Here is a 9801-nt window from a genome sequence, read left to right on the forward strand (position 1 = left end):
CACCATGTCTGCGCATGCCCTCTAACAGATGCGCACCATGTCTGCGCGTGCCCTCTAACAGATGCGCACCATGTCTGCGCGTGCCCTCTAGCAGATGCGCACCATGTCTGCGCGTGCCCTCTAGCAGATGCGCACCATGTCTGCGCGTGCCCTCTAACAGATGCGCACCATGTCTGCATATACCCTTTAACATATATATGCCACGAAAGGGACTGAACAGCAGGAAACTCACTTTAATAAACATTATTCTCTGCCCCAAAGGTAGAGAAGTTCTCCAGAGCAGGAGAGATGACGTCTTGCTAGGAGAAGGAGAAGAACTCTGCCTGGTATCCCTGCACTGGGCCAGTCCTTTGTCAGCAGCCTTCACTACTTTTACGTCACACACAGTGTCTTTTCTGTTATTGTTTCGTTTCCTCTACATTGTAAGCCCAGGAAGAGCAGAGATATTTGTTGTTGCTGATACTGATCTCTGGTCTAACAGGCAGGGTGTCTCACTCTGAGTAGATGCTCGATCTCTATTTCTGAGTCAACAGAGTCATACAGAATAGATAGGTAAAGCAATGAAGACAATATTTGCACAAGATGTAAGCTGTAAAATTTGAAACGAAAACATAAAGTACCCACTTTAAGAGGGAAAACCATCAATTTGTCCATTGGATTATATTAAAATGTTCTTACAGTTTGGTGAAAAGAGTAAATAAGTGAAGCAAAATATAAAGGTTATTAAACACTTTGAATCCCAAAACTAGATCAAGGGGCATATACTCCTGTAGATAAAGTTCATCCAAATAATTAAATATGACTTCTCAATAAAGAGTTGCATGATTTTTCTAATAGCAAACAGTCTGACTGAGACCAGAACACTCTCCCTTAATTTGTGTTCAAATGTTTCTGTGCTCGTCAAGGACATCAATAACAATACCTGACAATCTTTCTTCAGGCGGATGTCACTTAAAAACTATGTAATAAGAGGGAAGGTGGCAGAAAACATTTCTGGGATAGCCCATTTTAAACCATAGCTCGTACAAAGACATCTCAATAAAGCCAAGCAGAGGCCATGAACATTTTAGGTATTTGTAAACAATATGAAGATTATTAGAATAATTTGGCTGAAAATATGTACTATAATGGTCAGTGATTATGTATGTGTTTGCATAATTACTGTAATTTTGGAAGCTTGAGGGAAATAAGCCTGAGAACTATTATTAATATTTTTTTTTGAAACAGGATCTCACTGTGTAGCCTTGACTGGCCCAGAACTTGCTTTATACAGCAGCTTGGTTTCAGATTCACAGAGCTCCACCTGCCTCTGCCTCCCAAGTGCTAGGATTAAAGGTATGCACCACCATGCTCAGTTACACCCAAGAGTTTTTAAGCATCTAAGAATTTTTGAGCATATATTGGTTCCTATATTGATTTGCATGTGAGATCAACTATTTTTACTCCTACCTTTGTACACCTCCTATGACTGGGAGCGGGCTTTTCAGCTCCCAGGTTCTCAAGGCATTGGCACCTTCCCTGCAGGTTCTTCATGCTGGGAGACCTAATACCAAGTTTATAGCAGAGCCCACCACAGTACCAGGACCTCAAGGAGATAGCAGCTACTGTGGCTGGACATGTTCAAGGTCTGGAGAGGGTGGCTTAAACTTGGTGGCAAGTGGAAGGCATTTTAGGGATTAGAGTCAGGGCACAGGTTGATTGTAGTACCATGGGGTATGATGAAGTAGGACTGGTGAGACCTGGTGGGGTGGGACAGGGCGGGATGCAGTGGGAAGTGTGTGTGTGTGTGTGTGTGTGTGTGTGTGTGTGTGTGTGTGACTGGAATCCATGAGAACAGCGCAGGGATGGAAGTACATAGAAAAACATTCACAGGGAAGCTTCTTTGCAGTCGTGGGGCATGCAACAGGCCAAAGTGCTAGGTTATCAGCTCAGGCTGGAGTTTGGCTTCTCTGCTGTTGGTGGAGGAGCATGGGTATTTTAGAAAGACAGGCTAAGGTGGGTTTGTCTATGATATGTTTGGGATGCTCCCCAGAGGTGTTAGAAGCTCAATCTGCAGTGTGGTGGTGGTGAGACAGCTGGATCTTTAGGAAGGGATGAGCCTCGTGGGAGACATGGAGTCCTGTGGGCTAGGGTCTGTTCTTAGTCAACTGATTCTGGTCTCTCTCTTAGGATACACTGGTTCACACAAGGGTGAACTTGTTCCAATGTTATAAAAAAAAAAAAAAGAGTGAGTCTGGCCTCGACACCCTCTGGGTTCCTATCTTGCCGTGTGATCTGTTTCACACACAGTCCTGCCTCTATGATAGCATCTGCCAGGAGGCCCTCACCACAGCTAGCAGACGCCTGCACCGTGGCCTGAAATCTCTAGAACCAATCGTGGGATAAATAAACCTCTTCTTAAAATAAAGTACCCAGCTTCAGGTATTCTGTTATAGCAACACCAAACGGCTAAGACAGCTGGGCTGGAGGCAAAAACTGGAGCATGTGCATTGGAGGTGCTGACGACAGAAAGAGGAGATGAGGGCTCGCACAGAGCTGGGGGCTCCTAGCACATTAGTCCTGGTGAGGGCTATGTGAAGAAGGAATGGTCTTCAGAGTGCCTTTCAGAATGGGAACTGAGGCTAAATGGAAGGAGTAGACAATAAGGGCCTACACAGCATCCAGGCTAACGCTATGATAAAAGATGAGATGTATCTGGGTGATTTGCTTGAGCCCAAACTCTGTAGGTCCTGGGAAATGTTATGGACTAAGGCATGGCTGTGGTTCCCACTTGGAGGAAGAGTTGAAGTCCAGAAAAATAGAGCACAAAGTGGAGTCTTTAAGGTGCTGTGCTTCAGCTCAAGCTGGAGTCTGACTAGCAGAGCTAAAGCCAAATGTTGGAAAGTCTCGGCAGGCTGAGGAAGGTCAGGTCTCAGGTCCTGCTCTGGGGGGACCTAGGGCATTCCTCAGCTGTGGTTGTGAATGGGCACACGCAGGACCTTTCTGGTTCTCCCAAAAAGGAAAATGAGTCATGATCTGGGGGTGCCCTTGGAGTAAAGCTGGTGCTGTACACCAAAGCACCACAGTCATGATGTGTGGCGAGTCCCATCTCCTGGGAAAGACGTGTGTGTGTGTGTGTGTGTGTGTGTGTGTGTGTGTATGTGTGTGTTGACAAGGTAGAAGTGCTGGTCACCTCATCAGGGCCCCCCTTCAACAATGCCACCTCTAGGATCTAGGATCCCATTTCATATGAAAGAACCCAACTGTGGACTGTCCTCCTCACGGGGTAGAGTAGAAGTGGGAAAGGGGGCTGATGAGCCGTGCACTGTGGGGCCTGTGACGCCTCTCCCGAGGGCCCGGCCTTCTCTGTGGCTCCTTCTATTACAACTGATTGCTGTTGTTTTCCTGGCTGCTAACTTCTGCCCAGAGAATCTGCTAATGTGTTGTTAGCTGTGTCTACCTTGATTGTGTCTCACGTGGCTTCGCTGCGTCCACAGCTGAGCCTGACCTCCCTTGGTTCTGTCGGCTTCTCTTTATTGTTGTCCGACGTCCCACATTAGTCCTGGTGATGCGTTATATGAAGGCCATGAGCGTATGGGTCTCTCTCGTGGTTATAGCATTAGCATGATCAACGTGTTTTAAATACAAGATGTTTCGACAGGATGGAGAAAATAAGTCTTCATTTAGCTTAGGAGCAACACCGGAAATGAATGCCTGACAAATAACTTTTGGTTTGTTTGTTACAACTTGTATGTTTGTTAAAAAAATGAGCCCGAATCTTTCATTTTCCTAGTCTGAGTTTGATCATCCATTCTGTTAGTTCAGCTAAAATTTTGTTCCCGTACAGAACTAAATAAAACCTTGGCATATTACACTGATGATTACTGAGGGAGACTGGGTGTCAAGAGACTCTTTCTTGAGAAATAAGGCCATTTCACAGAAAATGATAGCAATAAAACTTCCCTGAGGATTATTTCAAATATGTCCATGTTCTAATTAGAGAGCCGTAATTTAACCTGGAGAGGAAAAGAAATGAAACTGGAAAAATAATGTGTGTATTTTAAGATCATTTTAATAAAACTGAGAGGAAAGACCCAGCCACTGACAGAAAGGTGCAGGAGACCCTGGCGGAAAGATGGCGATGGGTCGGCATCTCTCTTGTGTTGGATCACATGGGGGCTGTGGCCTGTTCTTCCCCATGGACCCATCTGCTCAGACATGGGTGATCTGTGAATGCTTCAGAGACCTTCATCTGTTGCCTCTGTAACCGCTCTGGCAGGAACTCTGGGGGCAATTCCTTGATCATTTTTACATTAGTGATGCTGCCACTGCTGACTCTGCTATTGGTGCCCAGGTCAGAAGTGATGGAGGGAAGGAAGCCACCAACTGTCAATAAGCCAACTCATCTGCATTTTTCTCACAGGTGTAGCTTTGGCAGGCATGAAGCAGGAATGAGATACTGCTGGTCACAATCCTCTCATGGAACAACAGGAGAGTGCTGTGCTCTGCTCTGGTTTTCCCTTTTTGTTTTTTGGGTTTTTGTTGGTTTTTGTTGGTTGGTTGGTTCTTGGGTTTTGTTGTTGTGGTGGTGGTTGTTGTTTTTAACATGGTCTTACTGGAATTCCTTATGTGGAACAGGCTGGCCTCAAACTCACAGAAACCCTTCTTCCTCTGCCTCCTGAGTGCTGGAATTAAAGGTATGTGCCACCGTGCTAACCCATGCTTTCTCATTTGTGTTTCTCTAGAGCTCTAACCTGAGGATTGATACCACTTGATTTCAGGGTGGGTATTCCTTTCTCATTAAACACCTTCAAAGATGACCTAAAGGTGTGTTTTCCCTGGGATTCTTAACCTCCTCAAGTTGACAGTGAAGATTAATCATCACTGTTGGTAGGAGTTGTGCATTTCTCTCTATGAGATCTGCAATCCAACCTTTCTTTGGAGTCTCTCATAGGAGAGAACTCCTGAACCCCTGCAGGTTCCCCCACCCTTATCACAAGTCCCAGGATGGAAAGAAGTATGGGTAGGTTACCACATAACAACCATAAACAGAAATGGCAAAGATCATCAAAGACCAAATGGAGGATCACATAGACCAACTACCCAGGAAATCACAATAGCAGTTAAAGTGCCTACTGGGTGTCGCATACAACCACAGTGCAGAAAAGCTCCCATTACTTGTGGGTTTTGGAGGAGATCTGAGGCTTCAAACTGCTAAGCAACACGCATGGTAGTTGTGCCTGGCCACAGGAAGCTGAAGTCCAGCCTAATGAGCTAGCTATGGTCTGTCTGCCTCTCCTTGGCAGGGCTCACGATAGCAGTCCCTCCAGTCTCTCTAGGAAGAAAGTTATATGCTGACTTTCATCTAAAGGCATCTTGGAGCACAACTGAAGGAGTGCATAGTCGGGTTGTTGTCCTAGGTTTTTACTGCTGTGAAGAGACTGTAACCACAACACCTTTTATAAAGGTTAACATTTATTTGGGGCTGGCATGCAGTTTCAGAGGTTTAGCCTATTATTATCATAGCAGGAAGCATGGCAGCGTGCAGCAGCATGGTGCTGAGGACGAAGCTGAGAGTTCTACAGTTGATCCACAGGCAGCAAGGAGAGACTGTGTCCACACTGAGCATAGCTTGAGTGTATATGAGACCTCAAAGCCCATCTCTACAGTGACATATTTCTTCTACAACAAGACCCCACCTCCTAATAGTGCCACTCCCTATAGCCAAGAATTCAAACACAGGAGTCTATGGGAGCTTAACCTATTTAAACCACTACAGTAGTCAAACAACAACAACAACAAACCCTCAAACCAAAACAGAGAAACCTCCCACAAAGAGAGTTGTAGACCCCAGTTTGTGGAATCGGTAGATCCATTCTCTACCAGACAACTGCATCCAAGCCACCAGGTGAGAACTTTAAGCCTCATCATTATTGGAGCTGAAGAGTGAGGGCTTACCCTTACTCAGTGAGTGTAACAAAATGTGCCAAGTCTCCGAAGTGGGAATTTCTAGTTCTGTTGAAGATTCAGCGGTGTCATGTGATGTTTTCTGGAAGCTGTCATGTGAGAAGAAGTTTTGCTGAAGCAGACATGTGAGATGTGTTGCTGAGAACAGACATGTGGTGTTTTTCGGGAAGTTGCCTGGTGGAAGACCATGTGATGATTTACTGGAGCAGACTCCTGAGAGGCACTTGATGTTTGGAAAGAGTTTAAGTATAACCCAGTAGACTGTGGACGATGCTCTGGCATCGGTTCACCTTGCTGGACTTTGTTCGACTTTGATGATGACATTCTTGCATTGGTTTGCTTTACTTTCTTTGCTGATCTTGGCTTGTCATGACTTTATAGGGAAAAATGTACTAGGAAACTTCTGGTAGTATTCTGACTGTTTCTTGTGGCTTCTGTGGACTTCTGCCTTTCAGCAGAGCCTCATGGCTTCTTCTGGATCAAGCAGCTGATACTGATTTGTGTTTGGTGATTACCGAGTGTACTGGACTGTTGACAATGAAGATTAGAATTGCCCACAAAGAAGAACTATTTCTAAAGAGATCCACAACCCCCGTTTCCTATTAACTTTTCTCTTCCCCTACCTCTGGTGGGTGGTAAGTTAGAAGGGAGGTTTGAATTATTAAAGAACCATAATTAAAGTAGGCTTTGAAAAATCTAAGCCTACAAGTCTCAAAGGCACCAGGTATTCCATATGTGAGCCTCTTTTCTGGAGTCCACTGTCCCCAGATGTCCATCAGTGTCTTTCTGGTTCCTCCTGGCTCCAGATGATCTATTGCTCTGAGTGCATCTCTAGCATGAGATCAATGCTATGCTTCAGCCTCTGAGGAGACGAAAGCATAGAAAGATGCAAAACCTGGGACACCCAGCGTTAAAGAAGCTTGCTTTCATCTCTGGGTCAGAATAGAAGCAAAGCACATATATGTACCCAGGCCCAGATGTTTCTCTTGTAGTTTACATTCGTGCCCAAAGAGCCCTTGTTAGAGAGATGAAGACAGAAAAAAAAATCCCCATTCAATTCAGCTCAGTTTTTGTGTGCAAATACTCTTTCATGGAGGATATATGTGCTATTACATCTTGCTCTTATTCCCGAGTGTAGGGCTGTGCTTTAAAGCCTGGGGCAGGAGGATGAGCCCAGGATGTATAACCTTATGATTAATTCAAATATCCTTGGCTAGTGAATGCCTTTGAAGATGACTGTCCTTGAGGTAAGTAATGCAGGAGTCAGAATCCACTGGGACTAGGAAGTGCTAGGAGTGCTGCCACCAAAGTATATCAGATTGAAAGTCTACTTTCCTGGAGACACACTGCTGTTTACTCTCTATGGGACCCTTGGAAGAAGCATACGTGAATTTGCATGGGCAAGTTGTCCTGTGTTAGCTGTGTCTAGGTGTGACCTCTTCCAGGACAGCTGTCAGCTGTCCCAAGTCTGTTTCTTAGCACCCATGGCTCTCTTTTTCATTCACAAAGGGCTGATCTGTGTTCAGCCTGGCTAGGAGCATACCAGCATCCATCCATCACTTATCTTAAAGTAAGGAGAACAGACTTGCTCTCTCTCCAGATTATCTACACTGTCAGCCTTTCAAGAACAAGGAGAATGGCAGCCAATGGTGGTGGTGGTGGTGGTGGTGGTGGTGGTGGTGGTGGTCGTGCATGCCTTTGATCTCAACAGAGGCAGGCGGATCTCTGTGAGTTTAAGCCCAACCTGGTCTACAGAGCAAGTTCCAGGACAGCCAGGGCTGTGTAGAAGACCCTTTCTCAAAACAAAACACCAAAAAGAATAAGAATAACAGAAATATTAGACCTCTTGTCCAAATAGATACAGTTAAGATGAGGAAAGTAGGGACCAAAACTCAGTGGAGGCTGAGCACACTGCATGGGAGGGTTTCAACATTTTCAGAGCCAGAGGATGGTATCTTCAGATATGATTGTAAATAGAGGTCCATTCTCTGCGCCCAGGAAGCAAGAGTACTCTGGTGAATGGAGCCAGATCTTATACATGCCTTTCATGGTGCCTTGGAGACCTTGGGCTTCTAGGGTGCAACTTGAACCCTGGACTGTCCCCAGCTGACAGCGTTTTTTGCATGCCAGGGCAGTGCTGTTCCCTGCATGTAGCAACTATAGCCTAAGCTGAACCCATGGAGTCCAGGCTCCTGGAAACCCAGGACACAGTCAGGAACCCTGTGGGGCTCTTGTGCTGTTTTAAACTCTCCAGAGATAAGTGTACTTTACCTGTTCCATTGGACATACAGTCACATTTTCCAACACATGCCAGTTTCTAGGAGCATGGAAATTACTTTGCTCTCATGGTGTTCAATTGGGAATATAAAACAATACTCAAGACCATAGTATGAATCTTGAATGTTCCTCAAAGATCCACATGGTAAAGTCCTGTTTCATATAATAAATGAAATAATGGTCCATTTTCAAAGGTGATTAGAGTCAGTTTAGGGACCATTACAAACAAATTGATCTCAAGCTACCTCCCGATCTATGCTAGTCACCCCCAACCCTAACTAAAAATTCAGAGTTAAAAAAAAAAATTAACAACCATACTTGCCTGCAAATGCCTGCACGTGCCTGATAACTTTAAAGTAAACAGGATGCAAAATGTAGGGATGACCCCACATGGGGTCACCATTAAGAAGTAGACAAATGCGGGGCTGGAGAGATGGCTCAGCAGTTAAGAGCACTGACTGCTCTTCTAGAGGTCATGAGTTCAAATCCCAGCAACCACATGGTGGCTCACAACCATCTGTAATGAGGTCTGATGCCCTCATATGGGTGTCTGAAGACAGCTACAGTGTACTTATATAATAAATAAATTTAAAAAAAAAAGAAGTAGACAAATGCAAGGAGGGGGAAAGATAATGTAAGACAGTATTCTCCTGATGACTCGGTCAGTGAGGAGAGTGAAGGAGGGACCTATGTTAGGGCTATAAAACCTGTGTTCTGTGTTCAATCAGTGCGCCTTCATTCTGACCCGAAGCCTTGCTCTGCAAAGCCATAAAACAAGCTGCCTCCTTCCATCCACTCAGAGTCTCCACCGTTCTTATTGTACAGTAGGAGTCCACGTTTCTCACGGTTCCAGCCAGTGGCACTACTGAACATAACAGATCCTTCAAGAGGTGTGACCTGGTGGGAGGAGTGTGACATTCTAGTTGTTTCCCATTGCTGTACAGTCCACCATGGTGGTGGTGGTGGTGGGGGGGAATGGAAAAGCAGGAGCATGAGGCAGCTGATCACATTGAATTTCCAGTCAGGAAGTACAGAGAGATGAATTCTGGTGTTGAGCTCCCTTGTAATTCAACCTGGGACCCCAGGGCATGGAATGGTGACACCCACATTTAGGGTAGGTCTTCCCACCTTACTTAACCCAGTCTAGAAATGTCCTCACAGACATGATAAGAATTTTGTTTCCTAAACAACAACAACAACAACAACAACAAAAAGAATTTTGCTTCCTATGTTAGTCTAGGTCATGCCGAATTGACAATAGCATCCCACTCATGAGTTCAGGGGAGGGGCCCTTAAAGATACTAGGTCTCCTCTCTTCCTGTCTCCCTTTGTCTTCTGGCTGCCACAACATAAGTACCCTCCTCTGCCACATGCTCTCATGCTCTCATTACGCCATGCTGTATCTTCGCAGGCCCCAAAACAATGGTGCCAACTAACTGTGGACTGAAACCTCCCAGACTAAGCCAAAGTTGATTTCTCCTCCTCGTATTTTTTTTTTTGTAGTGATAGAAAGTTGGTGGATACACGTTCATGGTCCCCTGCTCTACATCCTGTTGATGGACACACGTTCATGGTCCC

Source organism: Grammomys surdaster, unplaced genomic scaffold, assembly GCF_004785775.1.
Source record: "Grammomys surdaster isolate TR1022 unplaced genomic scaffold, NIH_TR_1.0 810, whole genome shotgun sequence".
NCBI classification, from domain to species: domain Eukaryota; kingdom Metazoa; phylum Chordata; class Mammalia; order Rodentia; family Muridae; genus Grammomys; species Grammomys surdaster.